This window comes from Canis lupus, chromosome 11 (genome assembly GCF_048164855.1).
Source record: "Canis lupus baileyi chromosome 11, mCanLup2.hap1, whole genome shotgun sequence".
Lineage (NCBI taxonomy): Eukaryota > Metazoa > Chordata > Mammalia > Carnivora > Canidae > Canis > Canis lupus.
The window spans coordinates 12,189,751-12,208,883 of record NC_132848.1 but is presented as its reverse complement, the minus strand read 5'-3'; the positions used below and the strand labels follow the sequence as shown (position 1 = coordinate 12,208,883).

At 41.2% G+C, this 19,133-nt stretch overlaps 2 long non-coding RNA genes across 2 annotated transcripts in view; both read right to left on the bottom strand.

The window, feature by feature from the left end:
• Positions 1-501: 501 nt before the first annotated feature.
• On the bottom strand, positions 502-2,068 carry LOC140642138 (uncharacterized). The gene is made up of 4 exons (XR_012038687.1): positions 1,957-2,068; positions 1,686-1,749; positions 1,273-1,386; positions 502-682 (listed from the first exon to the last, which is right to left on the bottom strand). It is a non-coding gene; the product is annotated as an uncharacterized lncRNA (long non-coding RNA).
• A 1,412-nt stretch (positions 2,069-3,480) lies between these two features.
• LOC140642505 (uncharacterized) overlaps positions 3,481-19,133 on the bottom strand; it is a 94,236-nt gene continuing 78,583 nt past the window's right edge. Inside the window, exon 5 of the long non-coding RNA XR_012038927.1 lies at positions 3,481-3,698. This is a non-coding gene — a long non-coding RNA (uncharacterized lncRNA). The remainder of the gene's footprint in view (positions 3,699-19,133) is intronic.

The window sequence follows — 19,133 nt, the reverse complement described above, 5'->3', positions numbered from 1 at the left end:
CGGGCTGGGAACTTCCACAATGAAAACTGGGAAAATAAAAGCAGTTGTTAAAGCTATATAAAAAAGTATGAGGGTGCAACAGCAAAGGCGGCAGGAAGAAGGGAGACCTCTGAGGGAATCGGACGTGCTGAGTCGGCCAGCAGCTGAAGCTGTGACTTGGGTGTCCTAACACAGAAGCATGAGTGTCCTAACACAGTGGCTTCTCAGCTCTGTGGCTCTGCAAGACAAGGAACCACAGGCCAGGCAACTCAGATGGATCCAGGGAGAATATGAAGAGAGAAATAAAGTGAAGGGAAGCATGTGAAAAAGGCAAGGAAGGCCAACAGACCTGTAAAAAGAAAAACAACCAAATAAGGTTCTCACCCACATATTCACCTATGAAAGCACTTGAAGCATCATTAGTCTCTCACATGCTGTTATTGTGTGGCCATTTTAATACACTTTATAGTACAATGTTTAATATGCCAGTACACACAGAAGTGAGTTTACATTGCCGCCGGAACTTTGGTTTGGATGTTTCCTATTTTGAGAATGTAGCTTCTCTCTAATTGAGGCCCTGAGGATATTTATGCATCTTATTTTGTGAGAAAATGATATGACTTCTTTGCCTGGGCTTTTGTGTCACTTTGGATTTTCTTTTGAAGTGTAGAGGAACTGCCAAGTGGAGTCACCACCGCATGACCTTGGAAGGAAAGGATGTTTTTGAGAACAGAATTCGCCATGTAACCGTCTTTGGCCAAAGAAATCCCCTTAAATGTATATTGTGCAAGAACTTTTCTGGGCTCTGCTTCAAACTAAATTGGCTTGGATTTTCATGGGGTGCACTGACAAGTGTTTAAGGCTAGACAATAAATCAGACCCTTGTGTCACTAGAGGAGCTATCCAGCACCACGAAAATAGTCTCTCCTACCCCACCCCGGAGGGAGCTGTTTTTCCAAACACATGGTGCTCACTGTTAAAAGAGGTCACTTGGGGCGCCCGGGTGGCTCAGTGGTTGAGCGTCTGCCTTCAGCTCAGGTCGTGACCCTGGGGTCCTGAGATTGAGTCCTACATCGGGCTCCCCACAGGGAGCCTGCTTCTCCCTCTGTGTCTCTGCCTCTCTCTCTCTGTTTCTCATGAATAAATAATTAAAATCTTTTAAAAAATTAAAAAATAAGTACAAGATGTCACATATTGAAACGGGAAGTCAATAATATGAAAACTGACCCATTCCCTTTGGCATTAACTTTTCCCGCATCCCAACCTGTACAACATTGTAAAACACAACCATACCACAATCAAATGTAACGTTTCTTCCTTTTGAATGAGTCTCCCTTTGTTCTTTGCTTCCATAGCACAAGTTCCTTCTTAAGACATTATGCCTCATGTACCCCAAACGTTTGCAGGCTATGCCAAAAAGTGAATACAAATCAGGTCATTTTAGTATTTATGAAATAAGTTTCCTGGTCCTGCCCACAGCTACTGGTATATGCTCATCAACTTCCTCTCTGCCTTTTCCCCTCCCATCGCCACACATTCTTTGAGTTCCCAACTTTCTCATATGCTCCCTGAGCAAGTTGGCCCTTCTGATCCCTACGTGGCATGGTTTTCTTTCCTTCCCCCCATCCCAATCCCTCTTGTCCTCTCCCCTTAAAGCCTTTTAAGAACTTTTTATTTATTATTATTATTATTTATATTATTTTTACCAATGTTAATGGAGCCTATTGTGACCAGCAACATCCAGGCCAAGGGCATGAGTTCCTGCAGCTCCTGAAAGCAACAATCCAAATATTCCAGGGTTGGCTTGTTCACCAGGTATTTGCCAAGCACCCACGGTTTTCCAGACACCATGCAGGCTCTCTGGCACCCTCCACATATCTATGCCCTACACAGCCACCCAGACCTCTAAGTGTCATTACGTGGGCCAAGACTTCTGGAAAGGTCTTTACAAAACCAGTTTATTTCATTTTTACTTACCTCACTAAGAAGAGATTCAAAACCAGCTCAGTAGCCAAGGCAGAGAAGAAAAGCATTCTACTCAACTGGTCTTATCCCTTTCTTCTTTATCAGGAGCTCTTTTATGCAGGCTAATAAGGAAACACAAACATTTTTCTTTCTCTTTCCTAGAAATTGTAAGTCCATGCACATTCACTCATGCTGTCAGAGAGGTCATAAACCCACCAGTTTCATGAATAGCTGAGCTCTCAAGCCTCCTGAGTTAGCTATGACATTCTACTCTGATACTCTGTTAACATACTTAAATGTATTTCTTAGGTTCCCTAGTACGTTAACAATAGCTTAAGAACTTGTCAACATTATAGTCTTTTTCACACGTTACCTAAAATAGTGATACCTTAGATAGCTAACAATGATACTTGTTAGAATTGAATTGATAATTTTTAAAAAATATCTTATTTATTTATTCTTGAGAGACACAGAGAGAGAAAGAGAGAGAGAGGCAGAGACACGGGCAGAGGGAGAAGCAGGCTCCATGCAGGGAGCCTGATGTGGGACTCGATCCCAGGACCCCAGGATCACACCCGGCTGAAGGAGGTGCTCAACTGCTGAGCCACCTGGGCTGCCCTAGAATTGATTTGACAATGACCTTTCATGCATGATCCTAGTAAATCCCAAGGGATATGACGGTCACATTTACAAAGTCACATTTAAAGAAGACACAAGTCAGTCTGCATAACTCGAGAAAATGTATATCTTCACTATTGGTAAAATATTAGAGTTTTGTATCACGTATTCACTGCCCAGAAATTTCTCAGAAGTGCTATCTTGGTGATCATTCCTTCTCATCAAAGTTGCACAGCCATAACAATTACAAAAACTCAACAAGCAAACAGAACAAAACCTCCCCTACTCTCTTTGTGTATTTCTTTTCCCATCTAGCCCTTGGGTACCACATTCCTGACTTGTGATACTTCACTCTTTGCAATCACTTTTCCCATCTTTCACTGGGACTATATAGTGGAAGTATGATTCAAATGAGAATCACTTTTTAAATGAGACTCATCAACCCAGAAAAAAAAAAAGGATAGTTCAAGAGCTGACTTGGAAATAAGTCAATGTTAATGATACAGTAATAATTTTTCCATGTTAAACATACAACTTCCTTGTTTTTATCTATTTATTATTTTTAAAACTTAATAGCAAATTTGGAACCAAAAGATCTATTTTTAGATATCGTTAACAATTTTCTCCAAAGAAGAAAATTTCTGACACAAAATACGAATGGTCGGAAAATATTTTTCTGCAGTATTCTGATAAGTTATTTTTGTGATATTTTTGCCTTTTTAAGCTCTTGTGAATTCAATCAGCGGAGAATTAACAGAGGGAAACTAAGAACAAATTTCAAACACCACATTCAACTAGTGTTTAGAAAAACAAAATGAAATGAGGGGCATTCCACTTGCTCTGATCATCTATTACTGTGTAAAAAACCACTGCAAAATTTACTGGCTTCGAATAGTAACCATTTTATTCTCCCTCATGATTTTGTGGTTTGCCTGGGCTCAGCTTGGCAGTTCTTTTGCTCCAGGTGATTTAGGTTGTGGTTACAGTCATTGGGGGCCTCAATTATCTGCAGTGTCCAAGCTTGCTCACACACGTCTGGTGCCTCAGCAGGCCTGGGGTAAAGGATGATGCTTTCCATCTATCTTTTCCTCTGAGTTGGGATGTAACATTTGGTGCCATGGGTTAAACATGTTATCCTGTGGACAAGGAGTTTGGAGGAAATGCTTTGGTTAAACAAATTTAAGGAGATTTGTTAAAAGCCAAACCTCATTAGACCTTTAACATGCAAAGTGGGATTGAATGTGTTTTGTTTCCTTAACTTATTTGAACATCAAACTTTTTGTCTTAAAACCACCCCCAGGGCCTAAAGTTCCACCAAACACTCAATGGGAAAATGATTTTCTAAAGAATAGTGTGCTGTGAAGATCATATGACTACCCAGCGCCTTTATGCTCCATGATTTTGAAAAATATTTATGAGTGTAAAATAGACCCTTAAAGCATAGTCGTTACAGGAATCATGATCATGGCCAATAGCATTTATTGAGCATTTACTACATGCTGGATATTGTGCTAGTACTTTATATTCATTTGCTTATGCTCTGAGTGGTTTGCACCCCATCTAATCCTACTAATAATCACACAAAATAGATATTATTATGATCTCCATTTTACAGATGAGGAAACTGAGTCAGGGTTAGACACACAATTTGGAGGTACAACTCTGACTTGAGCCTCTTTGTATGACTCTGTAGTCTGGGTGCTTAACGACTGTTCTAGTCTGCCTTCTCTTCTGCATCTCAAGTCAAGTTTTCAGTTTTGAAAATTAGTGATTCACTTTAGTCTGAGATTCTGTACCTCTAGAGAAAACTAATGTTTATCAAGCACTTACAACTAGCCTTTGTGCTTTTAAATATATTTATTAGGTGATTTATACTGACCATAACCATAGGAAAGAAGTATTGAACATTTTGTGAGAAAACAGAAAAAGAAGCCCTCTTTTTGCTCTGATAGTAAATATTTTGCCAACAGAGGATAAGCATCTCATAAACCACTTCAAATGATTTCTCAGGAACCCACTCAGTTCTGAAATACAAACTATCATCCTTCATCTCCCTCTAAAGAGTTGCTTCCCTGAATCACCCAGAGCATTCAGAAACGATTTTAGCTTAAATAAATCCTTTCTCCAACCTATCGAATATCTACTTGAGTCCTAGGGAAAATTATATGGAATAACATGTTTGGAATCCACACTTGTTAAATTCTATATCCAAGTGATAATGTATATCTTTATAATGTAAATATAAATTATATATAGATGTGGAGATTAATAGTACAGCTTGAATCTCTACTTTTTCACACAATGTCATTTCAATAGAGCAAAATTGCAAAAATACCCGCAGAAACCTACTTTTGAAGTCGTTTCAAGATGGCAGCCTGAGCACAAATTTACAACCCAGGCCTGTGAGAGTCCACTGAAATAGAAATACAGACACACAAAGAAGGAGAAAGAGCAACAGCAAAGTACTCTGGATGAGGATGTGGAGAACAGTGGTCATTAGTGAATGAGAAATCTAAACAAATGTCGGGCTGACGTTAAGCAGATGGAAGCCTCTAAGCAAATGAAAGAGCACAGAGCTCCCTACAGAAGCCCCAGCAGTGAGGTGAGGCAGGAGCTCTTCCACCGGCAGCAAAGTTGGAACAACCTCAAGGTGGGAGCTGGTAGGGATGAGGCAAATACGGGGCTGATGACAAGGCCTGTGGTCTTTCCATGGTAAGGTCTCTGTAGGAAAAACTATTTTACCTCCCCCCTCAGTCTCCACCCAGAGAGGGCAATCAGCCCAGAAACAGAACCTAGAAATTTTTTTTAAAAAATGGACTGTGAACTAAGGTCACCTTGGTTCAACGTCTGCTTCTGCCGCTGACTGACTGGGTGACGTTAAGCAGGTTGTGTGAGCTCTCTGTGCCTCCATTTCCTTGTACGAATGGGGCATAGTCGCGGTGCCTAACTTAGAGGAGACGGTGAGTGAGTAGTAAAGGAAATTGCTCTACGTGATGTTCTTGAAACAGGGCTGGCCCATGACCAATTAGCTATCATCGTTATCATCATTACCTCAGAACAGATCTCTTGAATAAACCATGGGAGAACATCTGGGGCTTATGGTTTGGGAATTGGAGTCCTAAAGTAGAGCCCTCCTGCATCCGGAATTTGGGGGGACCAGCCCCGGCTTCTGGCTCCAGAACAGTGCTGTTAGTGAACCGCTCTACCCCCACTACACAGGGCTTCTAGCTGGACTTGCCACATGGGAGAGGGAAAGCCTTTCAGGAAACAGACCTATTGATATAATAAAGATTAAAGCAAACCTACCCCAACTACCCCATCCTTTGTTTTACATAGAGGTAGAAAACCAAGGATCACTACACAGACTGTACCAGCATCTTTATTTTTATTCATTCATTCTTCTATTCATTTGCCCATTGATTGACTGATAGGAATCAAAATAATTTATTTTATTTTTATTTTTTCCAGCCCTAGTGGCATATAATTGACATATAACATCATGTACATTTAAGGTGTACAACACGGTGGCTTGGTATATGCGTGTATTATGAAATCATTATCACAATAAGGTTAGTTAACACATCCATCACCTCACATACACATAGCAGAAACTGATTCCAGAGGAATTAGAGAGAATTCAGGGAGCAGAAGAGAAGTCAAAAATGGCAAGAACATACTCCCATTAGAGTTCTCAGAGAGACTTGAGATGATTTTGCACTACTGAATGTGTGTGTGTGTGTCTGTATGTGTGTTTGTATGCCACTTAAAAAAAGAAATCAGAGCAACAATTAAAAAAAAAGCTCTTTGGTATTAAAAACATAATTTCTAAAAAAAAAATACAGGGACAAAAACCATAATTTCTGAAAATAAATTCCAAAGAATTTTGGAATTCTTGGAAAAAAAATTTCCAAAGAAAGTGCTAAGGTAAAATCATGGAGACTTCCCAGGATTTAAAGCATCATGACAACATGGAAAACTAAAAGGGGAACAAACGAAAAGCCTTAGAGAGCGAATTCATGAGGGTTCCCCATAAAACTAATGGATTCTCAGAAAAAAGAAGTCAAAATGGTTGGTACATGCGTTACCAAGGATTATATTGGACACTATGTCCCATGGCTAAGGAAGGATTTAATGATTCGGATTGAAATGCTGTGTGAACGCCAAACAAGGGGAATGAAGTCCACGCTGTTCACATCATTAGGGAATTTCGGGATACTAAGGCCTAAGAGAAGATCCTAAAATAAAAACCCATCGAGAATAATTATGTTAACAGCAAGGAGTGACGCTGGATGCTAAAAGACAATGAGGCCAGGGACCATCGGTCACTTTCTTGTAATAGGTAGGGATGCTGATTGCATGGCCTTTGTTCCCAAGCCACACCAGCCCAGGCACAAAAGTAAGATCATAAGGGTAACAACAAAATTATAATTTTCTTCTAGTTTGGCCCTCTTAAGTAAGGACTAGCAGGCCTCCAAGTCCCTCTCTAAGATCTTAGGATTTCCTCAGTGGGGCATACAAACCAGTCACATTGGCTCCAAGAGGCAGCCACGCGTTCCTCACCACCACCACCCCCTCCATGCACCCCTTTGGTGAGGTGTCCTGTTAATGCCAACACCGATGTCTGCCGCAAGTCTGTCGCTGAGAAGTGACTCAGTGAGGCAAGCTGTCGTGGCACTTTGCTCACAGTCTGCATCAACAGTCTCCCTGGACTTGAATCCCAACTCACCCCGGACCGAAAGGATAACCTTGACCTCACTAGGCCTCAGGTTTAACATCTGTAAATTGGGAATAATAACAGTATTTATCCCACAGTGCTTTTGATGATGCAATGAGACAATCCCATTTGGGAACTTAGCACAGTGCCTGGCCCATAGTTGGCATTTGATGAAGCTTCAGGAGAGAGCAAAAACCAAGAAATCACACTCATTGTGCCACTGAGGCCTGCCAGTGTGCCTCCCCAAAGTGCTGGCTGCCTGCGCATGGCACCATCTCCTATTTGAACAGAAGCTGCTGTTGCCTTGGGTAACATCTCACTCAGGAGAGCAGTCAACATAATTCCCTTGATTTGCGACTTCGCCTCCTTTCTACTTTAGGCACCCATTCTGAGCAGTAATAGAAATTCAGTGAATTTAGAGCCCCACTCTCACTCCCCAGGTGGTGTGTATGTTTCCAGGGGATTACGTGTCACCTCTGTGTTGTCTGGGGGTAAGAGGAGTTAGCACCCAGTCCTTGCTTCTTCTGCTGTAATGTACTTTGGCTCCTCTGGAATCCTCCTCAACGTCAATGACATTAGCTGCTTTGTCTCCCCTGACTCAAATCCTAAGGCCTTTCCGACCTAGCTCTCTGACAGCTTCTTGTGTGCCACGCTAAAGCCTCAGAGATCTTCTGGGGTTGTCTCTGGCCCTTCATCATCACTGGCTTCACCCACCATGAGTTCAGAGGAAATCGGTCTACGGATGGCCTGGCCACCCAGGCAGGTCTCGTGACTCAAGCTCTGAGAATGGGCACAGAGGCCTGGGCTTGGTTCCAGATTCCCTTGACTTGTCTGGATTGTTCTGTCTACTTTCTCCTCTTTTGAGGACTCTGCCTGGGAGTTAAGAGGAAAAAGATGCAGTCCCCTTTGAGTAACAACCAACATCCGCTTCCACTGCTTCCTTCCAGGTATCCTCCTCACCCAAGCTGGGAGGATGGTCATCTTGTTGGAGAGAAAGAAGAGACAGGAAAAGCCAAGGTCATGCATTATGCACTCTTTGCTCAGAGGCCCTTGAGGGCCCACTGCTTTCAGCTCTTCAGCTATGACAATCCCTGATGACAGTGCAGACAAGGGCAAGGAAATGCAAAGATACAGAGAGATATTTAGGAGAGCCAAAACGTTATCTGCCATCATCCTGATAACTCCTAGAAGAGCCCCAGGGAACATCTATTGAGAACCTGCTAGATGCCAGTCATTCTCTAAGCACTCCATACATACTAACTCGCTTAATCCTCATAACTGAGGAGGCAGGTATGGTTTTATTCCCACTTTCCAGATGGAAAAAAAATGAAGGATGGGTGAATTAAATAATTTTCCCAAGGTCAGTGAGGCTGCCCATGAAAAAAGTGGAATTCCAACCCCAGATACTGTGGTTCCAGGGCTGCAGCCTCCACCCACTTCCATCTTCCTCTCCTAGACTGTGAACCAAACAGCCCCTGTGGTTGTCTCGGTTCCTTATTGCAGCATAGGGATGACTCCAGGCCTCTGGGCGATGATAGTGGGGAGATGATAGTGGGGGCAGCATCATACAGAGTTGCTCCCCATGCAAGTTCACTGTCTCCGAAGCCAGGGGGCCTCCTGCGCCCCTCTCGCTTTGGCTGGAGTTACTACCTGAATCCCTCTTAAATGGCAAGTCACTGTTCCCCTGTGGGTCACCACAGTCCTCTAGACTTCTTCATCAGGGTAGGTGGAGATGTCTATTTAGAAAAGCAAAACAGGGCCTGACTGAAAATACAAGCTCAGCTTAAACCACCACTCCACTGTTACAGCTGTGAGACTTGGAGAAATCTCTTCATCGCCTCTGAGCCTTAGTGACTTCATGTCTAAAATGGAGATAATACTTACGGTACAGTCATTAAATACATGAAGAGCTTAGCACGATGTCTAGCATGTAGAAGCCACAAAGTAGATATTTATTTGGTTCCTTCGATTTGCAATAAGCATGTAGATGCATTCTTTAAGTTTTTATTTAAATTCAATTAGTTTATATACAGTGTAATGTTGGTTGCAGGTGTACAATATAGTGATTCAACATTTGCACACAACACCCAGTGCTCATCACAGGTGCACTTCTTAAATCTCATCACCTATTAACCCTTCCCCCCCCCCCCCCCCCCCGCCGCCTCCCCTCTGGTGACCATTGGTTTGTTCTCTGTAATTAAGAAACTGTTTCGTGGTTTGCCTCTCCGTTTTTTCCCTTTTGCTCGTTTGTTTTGTTTCTTAAATCTTACATATGAGTGAAATCATATGGTGTTTGTCTTTCTGTGATTTGTTCCAATTTGCATTATACTCTTTAAATCCATCCACGTTGTTACAAATGGTGAGATTTCATCCTTTTGTATGGCGCAGTAATATTCCGTTATATATACCACATCTTCTTTATCCATTCTAACCTATGGAGGCATAAACCTACTTCAGTTGCTCTGTGTGAAACTCTCCTTGAGGTCCTCTATCCTAGGGTCAAAACCATCATCTGATTTTGTGCATCACAATCAGTGTACTGAAGGATCCACTCTTACCAAAGGTTTTCTTCCTCAACAAATGACCACTCTATATGACCGCTCTATATCTCTTGGATTATAACCAGTGTTAAGTCAATTAATTTTTTTCCCTGAAGGTACTAAACATATAATCTTAAGCAAATGTGCTTAATACTAATGTTAATTGCCACCATTTGAAAATTACTCACTAGGTGCCAAGTACTGTGCTAAAGTTGATCTAATCTTTATGGTCTTTTGAGGAAGGGATACTTGTCCCCATCTAATAGAACAGATGGTTGAGATTTGGAGAGGTTAAGTAACTTGTCCAAGGTCACAGAGCACATGGCGGGGCTGACCTCTAAACAGTGTTATCTCTGTCTGAATCCAAAGCCCATGCTCTTCACTACTATTTTAAAATGATAATAGTAATAACCACAGAACATAATGAGAAACTGAGCTCCTATATTCCTTTTGCTTTCCAACAAATTGTATATTCATCTAAGTCACATGTTCCATTAAGCCTTGTAACATAATGGCAATGGCAATAAAATAGAGCTTGTCTTCGTAGAACTGCTAATAAGAGCAAGGAAAAGAAAGCCCCATGAGAATATTCTATTATCTAAACATGTACAAAATCTTCTGGAGGACATTGAAGGCAAATTATTAAAGTCTGGTGTGCTGGTTTTATTTAAATCTTCCACGAGTACATTCACAGGGCCTCTCTCCTGTAGTTAAAAGGGATAGTCCCCGGGTGACATCTAAGTTAAAAAGTCAAATTTTTCAATTTGAGTATTAGGTGCCGATTTATTTCTCCATCCGTGTTTGCTGTAATCCTTTTGGCCAATTTCCCTTGGGACTTCGGTTAGCAAACTTACTGGAGGCGGGGTGTCCTTTGGAAATTAAAAAAATAACAAACAAACTAGATTCAACAGATAAGTGACACATCACTGTTCAGAAACCTTTATGGCTCTGACAGAGAATCCAACACCCACATCCTTTCATAGACCTGATTAACGAGAAATTTTCTCCAAGCAGATGGAGCATGAAAATTGCTGCCCCTTGGAATCAGTTGTCTAACCGAGTTTAATATTTTCATTTGGTTTTCCACTGTTATTATTATTATTGCCATTTTAACTTCTGCATTATAGCCACAGCATATGCCTCTGGGTACAAGAGGAAGGAAAAATTCAATTTTAGTGTTTGTCTTATTTGTGCTTTACTTGAAGCAATTTGGTTTGCCACATGGAGTGAATAAAGCTGTCATGTTATTTTTTTTCAAAAAGAACACAATAACTATAATGGACTATGCATTCATTACTGAGTAGATTAATTTTTTTCTTCCAGTGAATGGCATTTAAAAAAAAGGGGGGGATAATTTCCAATTGAATTGTGTCTGGTGAATCACGATGCACATTTCAAACCTAGGCACATACCAGGTCCCAGCTTTTCTGCTAGTGTTTTCCCAACACACAATCTTTTTTTGAAGAGTATTCCACAGAATGTAATAAAAACATATTTTCTGGCTTCCGTGTAGTAATTTTCTGCAGGAAAATGTAGATTAAAATATAACCTTCGGCTCCCAGAAAGTACTGTCTCTGTTGAATATCTGGCTTTCTTTTTTTGGGAGGGGGGACTTGAATTCTCTCTTCCTTTCTTCTCTTTTTACGTTGTCTCCTTTACATGCTCAGCTAGCATCCAAACATTGCCAAAGCCCTCCTTGCGTGTGAGAGATGCTAGCTGGGTGCATAGGCCTTCAGACATGCCCGGCCCTGGCCGGAGGCTCACAGTGGTGGGCCCTGCGGAGCCCTGTTGCACGATGGGTGGAAGATCTCCCTAGGAAGCAGTTCATTGCCAGGCAGCAGAGTTGAGGGGGATGTAGGCTTGTTTCAAGACAATGAGAAGGGGTCGGAGGAGAGGGTCACATGGGCAAGACATGACGATTGAGTTCATTCCCTCCCCATTGAGTCCCCTTGGGAGTGAGAACTATGAACAAAGACTTTAAGAGCTATTTACCAGAAATATCTTTAGACATCGGAAGCCCAAAGAACCACTCTTGGTAACCTAGGTAACAGATGCGGATGCTAATAATTAGCATTTATTGAGCTCTTCCTAATTATGACACACCTAACGTGCATCCTCTCAACCACATGTTGTCGTCATCCTCACAGTGGCCCTCTGATACGGCCTTAATTGTCTCCATTTTACAGATGAGGAAGCTGAGGCCAAGGGGGGGGGGGACATGTAACTGGCCTGTGGCCATGGGGCTATAAAGTGACACCTTCAGGATTTGAAACCCAAGCTCTCTAATCTCACCATCTCCCGTCTGGACCATATGGCCAGTGCTGTTTGCCACCAAGTGCAACTGGAGGACACTAGGGCATGGAACAGAAGCTGTGGGCCTCCATGTGCCCCGGAAGGTGGGAGGTCGCTGGGCACTAAGTCACCCTCACTCAAGGTGGGAGGCCGGTGCCTTGCTACTCCCACCAGAAGCTTCTTGTTGGCTTTCTGACAACCTCTTAGCTGCTGAGTAAGGGGAGGAGACCGGTTCCCTGCAGACGCTGCCCTTGATGACCGCTTGGGGGACACGCATGAAATAACTGCTGGGTTTCCCAGAATAATTAGGGGGAGAGGCAGAGGCGCTGGAAGTTCCTGTAGAGTGAACTGGTGACAGGCTACAATGTTTGATGCCCCTTGGGCTGGTGAGGACTAGGGAAACGGCTCATGCAAAGAACCCCCCAAATCAGGATTGGGCTGGTAATGAAACAAGGGACACGGCCTCTTGTTTTTGTCTTTGGATGCCCTTTCATTCCAGTTTGCGGCTTCTGGGAGAGTGAGAACAAGTCTGGAGGGCTGTTCTCCTCCCTCTGAGCTTGCTCAGGAATGGACTCCTTCTGCCTCTCCCCCCAACCCCCACCAAACCTCAATTATTATCCAGAAAGTATTGCCGAGCACAGGCCCTTTAGCGAATGAGAAAGCACTTGGTCACCAGTCGTATTTGTCATATCTGGAACACCTGCTCTCTACAAGAGGCACCGCACAGGGACTGGGGATCCAGAGATGACTAAGCTGGGATTCCCTGCTCTCAGTCAGTTTCACTGTCCTAGAGACAGAGGACCGGCCTATAACTGGTCACGCAGGGGACACAAGAAAACAGCATGAAATGGAGACGAAGTAGCAAACGTTGAGGAGGCTTTAGGCATGGAACACCATTCTTGTGGGGGTGGGGGCTTTGCCCATCTCGTCAATCCCGTCAAGGTTAAGTGCATGTTTTGGGTAGGTGCTATTTTACATGATTCTTCCTGGCTTCCCCACTCTGTTCCTCCACTTATTCATCTTTCTTGGGCTCTCTACAGTCGCTTCCTCTCTCCCCTTCCAAATCCCTTCTCAGACACCCACTGAAATTGCTGAGCTCCTACTCAGAACCACCTTCACATCAAGCTACTAACGACATGTTCTTGCCAATCATTACTCTTTAGTCCATCTGTCTTCTTGTCTGCTCAGAAGAGTCCAAAAGTATTTCTAGATCCTTAACAGTCTCTAAGCCACATGGGGGAAATGCATTTAAACTGGTTAATAAGACCACAGACTAAGGGCAAAGCGCTAAGATTGACTTTTATGTACCCAATTACCGCCTTAGATGTCAACTGTACACCAGGGGGTTTTTAATGAGTTATGTAAGGGAGAACGTCTTTGAAATGGTTTGGCCTTTCCTCTTTCCTTTATAACCCGGCATCTATCCTACTCTGCTGGATGGAACAGCTGAAAAATGCAGAAGAGAGCAACAGCAACAAGGAAAAACTTCACGAGAGTGGGGAATTGGCTGTGTTGCTCACTGCTCCATTTCCACCACCTATCATGCAGTGGTACTAGATAAATATTTGCTGAGAGGGGAAGGAGAGGGGGGATATTGAGATAAACATTGGACTTGGCTTCTCCTAGATGAACTCTAAGATCCCTCCTGAACTGAGATTTTATGACCCAATAAGAGTGAGAACTTAAATCTGAAAACCTATGTAAACTCATTATGTTGCATTGTTTCCTACCCCACCCTCTCTGTATTTGCAAGTCATTACAGTGGTATGGCCCAATATTGAGATCAAGGAAGGGAGAAGAGAGTCAAGGCAATGGAAAGAATTTCAAAAGCCTATTTATTTTATCCCCAGTTGGCAACTAAATCATCCCATAAAAGGACGTACAATGACATAATGGAAAGTATGCAGGCTTTGGAGTCAAACAGAGCTGGGTTTGAATTCCTGTTCTGCTGCTCACAGACTGCGTGACCTTGGACGACGTAACATCTTTGGGCCTGGTTCTTCTTTTATAAAAGACACACCGTAAGAAAATATTTTAGGGGGTTTTGCCCCTTGCACAGACTGACACATAGAAGGACCTCAAAAATGCTAGTTTTCTCTTCAGGAATCTATATGCACGTGATTATTTTTTAAAATATATGACTTAGGGCGCCTGAGTGGCTCAGTCAGTGAAGCATCTGCCTTCAGCTCAGGTCATGATCCTGGAGTCCAGGGATCAACCCTACATTGGGCTCTTCACTCAGTGGGAAGCCTGCTTCTCCCTCTGCTGCTGCCCCTCCTCACTCATGCTCTCTTGCTCTCAAATAAGTAAAATCTTAAAAAAAAGATGCATCTCAATTTCCTTTAGGATACCAGCATCTTACAGGCTTCCTAGCCACTTAAGTCTACAGATTTTGTAACTGTGCTGACATGAAAGGCCTTTTACTCACTTAAAAAAAAAAATGTTTAACCTATGGTTGGACTATCAGTTGAAAAATATCACTACTGCCAAGTCCCCATTTATACAGTAACTCTTCATAACCCTAAAGACCATTGTCAAGTCCTTTGTGTGTCTATTATAAGACCCAACCCGTGCATTGCCTCTTTGTCAGGAGTTTTCAAAGAAGAGAATTCTTTTAAACACTTAGTATATGACTAGGTCTTAACCTGCGTTAAGACAGGACTTGTTTTCACTCTGACAAGGTAAAACCCACAACATTAATGACAATTCTAACTCTGGAAGATGTAGATCAAAGCTAGAGGAAAAGAAAACCTATATTATCTCCTTCCACTAAATGAAGGTTAATCTCTCTTCAAAGACCTTTAAATTTAAAACAGTTGCTATACAGCCAATGGGCTTGCAAGGTGACTGAAGACAAACGAAACTTGACCTCTGATAGGAAGTGTTTAAAAATGAAAAGAAGGTTCTGGAGCAAACTCTCTTAGGCCAGAGACTGAGTCTTAATCCTTCATGATTCTCAGGGATCGGGATCATGTGTGGTACCAGGTTATGACTTGAAGTAATCTCAAGCTGAATTGAAGTAAGAGTTGTTACCTCCATAAAAATGGTAACAGAAATACTTTAAGTAGAAAAACAGAAAATATAAAAATTGAAACCTAATAATATTAATATTATAATAATTATTTTTAAAGTGGCCCTATTTCCTTAAGATGCCTGTTGTCCTTGTAAGGCAAAGAATAGCATTTTATATATTTTTTAAGCGACTGAAAAATATTTCAAAGGCCATTAGTTCTTGGTCATAAATTACTATCTTTTCCTGGGATCCAATTAAAAATATTCAGTAAGGAGACGTCTGGGGGGCTCAATCCATTAAGCGTCATTCTTGGTTCCCACTCAGGTCATATCTCAGGGTTGTGAGGTCGAGCCCCACATCGGGCTCCATGCTCAGTGTGGAGTCTGCTGAGATTTTCTCTTTCTCTCTCCCTCCCCCTGCTCACGCACGTGCTCTCTCTCACAAATGAATGAATGAATGAATGAATGAATGAATAAATGAATAAAATCTTTACAAAAATACTCAGTAAGGAGATTTATATAAACATTGATTTATCTACATGGGACAGATTCATTCCCGGACCCTACTGCCACCAGCCAACAGGGCCATTCCACCACATTGACTCCAGGCTGCCATTTGCCTTCATGGCTGACAGTCATTCCTACACATGCAGCAATGCACAGGTTTCCTGAATGTGTGAAGGAAACTTATCTAAGGCATGCGATAATCCAAATACATCAAAGTCTTCTGTCTTGCAACTTAAGAATGCTAAGAACTGCTGCATGGGGCTGTGGTATAGAGTAAATAAAATAATGAATGTGTCCCTCAACATATGCTTGGGACTATGACATTGGGCACCAAATTAATATTCTTAGTGGCTATAGGAACAATAGTTGTAAGTGGAATAGGTTCATCAATCAGGCCAGCCTGAGTTCAAATCCCAGCTCAGCCACTTGACAGCTATGTAATTTGGTGCAAGTTGCTAAATGTCTCTGAGCTTCAGCTTTTCCATTGACAAAACCTGGACACGTATGGCATCTACCTCAAAGCACTTTGAGAGGATTGAACTTAATAATCCACTTAAAGAATTTGGCACAATGTATGTTTCTTCTCACGTGTTCAACAAATGTCTATTATCATTGCCATCATTATTATTAATGATAATTCATCAATTAATTTTCTCTGTACTTTTATCTAGGGAAAAATGGTAAATTAATTAAATACCTAGAAAATGAATCTCAAGCCTTGAATCCAAAGAAATATTGAATATAGCAACTGCAAATGGAGAAAGGGGTTTGTATATTGGGGACCAGTAGGAGCTTTCTTAGGATACTGATCCTTCTTTTTTCCTAAGACCTTGATATATCTTAGAGAGGTGGTGGAAATAAACCTAAGAACTTAAAAAAAATACCCACTTTTGGTCAGGATATGCTCTCTTTTTCATTTTGAGGATCACTTACCTAGTTATAAGAATAATAATTAGTTTATTTTTAGGAATTTCACTTATTATTTATTTTAATTTTTTGTTTTTAAGAATTTTAACTAAGCACAAAAAATTGGAAAAGTTGTTTAAAATGCTAATTAAAATAGACCAAAACAAAAACATTTGGTTTTAGAGGAAATATATTTACTGTGTCATTTTGAAGATGAGGGCACTGAAATGAAGACGTGCCTGGGGTTGTCCAGGTGAGTAGGCATGGGGCTCAGGCTAGGTTTCATTATTACTCTTCAAAGCACTCTGTTACAACTCGACAAAAATAAGTCAAGGTGCTGATTAACCAAGCCTGGGCTCTCTATCAGCCAGGGAAATTGAAGTATTTTGCTGCAATCCACCACTGACTTCTTCAGTATGTGAAAATCTTATCATGTTCTGCTTGGAATGATCCATCTTTGGCGTATGTCATAGCCATGCATTGATTTTGTCAACTTAATGTGAAGAAAATTAGTTTAATTAATTATTGAATGAACCAGAGTTTCCTTGTAACCCCATGAAACCTGCCCTAGAACATGCATCTACTTTTCCTTCTACTGTAACTCATTTGTATGACTAGTGATGAGACTTGGCTCCACAGCCCTCAAGAGTTCTTTAGGTTTTCCCATCATATATTTCATCTCTAGAGCTGTCAGACATTTTACAAAATCATTCATATTACTCCTCAGAGATTGAGAACTGATTAATATAGGGCATTAATGACATTTTAGGGTCCCAGGCTCCACTTTATCCTATGGTTGTGAAAGGCTACTATTTAATTGCACTTGTGCCATTCTCAGAGAGATTTCCTCTTTGTGGGGGCAAGATGGCTGCAACAACCCCAGAACACACATTTCCTCTTAAAAATGCAGACCAAAATAGCATGCCAATCTCTTCCAAAAGTCATGAGAAATATTTCAATAGTAAATTAATGGCATTGGTTTGGTCACATGTCTATCTCTAAGCCAGTCACTATGGACAGAGAAATATGAGCCTTTGTGTGGCCAAGCTTAGCTCAGACACCATTCCTGGGGTGAGGTCAAAAGCAACTTCACCAGGACCATATATAGTGAGAGTGGCTGGATCCTCAGGTAACCACTGGGGATAAACTGGATTCTGATCTAACAAATGTCTGCTATTCAGGGGAAATTCTCTGAGCTATGGGATGATAGGATAGTAAGACTGGAACCCTTTAGTTGGGAAAGATGGAACCTAATGGAACTTCTTAAAACTGTCATGCATTTATGCAAATGGACAACAAACCCTTAATTATTGTAATAAGAATACCACCTTTGAAATTCTGAAAGTTATTTTAGTAGTGCAAAGTGCTACTTTATGTCATAGGCAGTATCTTTGTGGGATTCTTTATCACCAAGAGGCTGTACTTATTAAAATATTAACTCAAAAGATTCGGGGTTGGGGGTGGGGTAGTCTAAGTTAGTAATGTAGAAAAGGGCTAAGACATCCCCAATTTCTATAACTCCTTTTGAAAACTGACCTTAATGATCCTCTAGAGCAATCCATATATTCTCCTGAGGCCTAGATAGTTGACCAAGCTCAATAATCTAGTTCAACTCAACAAGCAAAATGGAAATGGTTTCACACGCAGTTTGAAGTCCCGGAAAAAGTTTAAGGAGTAAGCAAAGCAGAAAGCTGCAACCAGGCTATGAAGAAAAAGAACATGTGTTCCACTGCTTCATTTCTGTATCCAACAGAGAGAAGAAAACGCAGCTGTAATCCACATAAGTGAATCCAGAGAGTAAGAAAAAACAGGTTTTAAAATTCAAAGATATTTTGCTTGAGACCAAAAGCAAACCAAGTAAACACATGATAGTAGGTTAGAGCTAAAAACATTTGACTTCAAATGTTTTGTTTTCTATTTCTAAATGTGTTCTCAATTTATAACTCACATATAAAATATATTATTAAATTATATTATTACATATAAAATATTATATATCTTCGCACATAGTCTCATAGTTGATCATTGAGTACTCGGCAAGCAAGGGCACTTTTGCTTTCTTCTCCTCTTGCTTCCTGAAAACAAAGGTCTGAGAAGTTGCTGATTCTTACGATGAAGCTTATTTCATCAAAAAAAGGTCGAAATTCTTAAGAATGTAAATGTGTCCTTTGAGCAGGCTTTCATTCCCTTTTCTTTTTTTTCCTGGGGTATTATTGTGCTTTCCTGGTGATTTAGCCACTGAGGAATGATGAAAAGAATTATCTGTTTCAGTGATTTGTGGCTTATTATAGGCACTGGGGACAAAGTTGAAATAAAGGATCACGATGAGATTTGATTGTTCTTCATGTTTTGTCACAGATAGGAATAAAGGCATGCCTTGGGAAAGAAACTGTGTAGAAACAGAACGTCTTGCTGTAGGTTATGCAAAACCATAGACAATGTGCTTTATAGAAAAGAAACGTCTTTAGAGATATCAGGTATGCTTCCTAATTATGGCAATATAATTTGAAATAAAATCTTTTAAAAAAACGTGAACCTTACATTTCTAGAAGTTTGGGATCTGTGAACCCAAGATAATTTTTTTTTTTTAATGGGCTTGG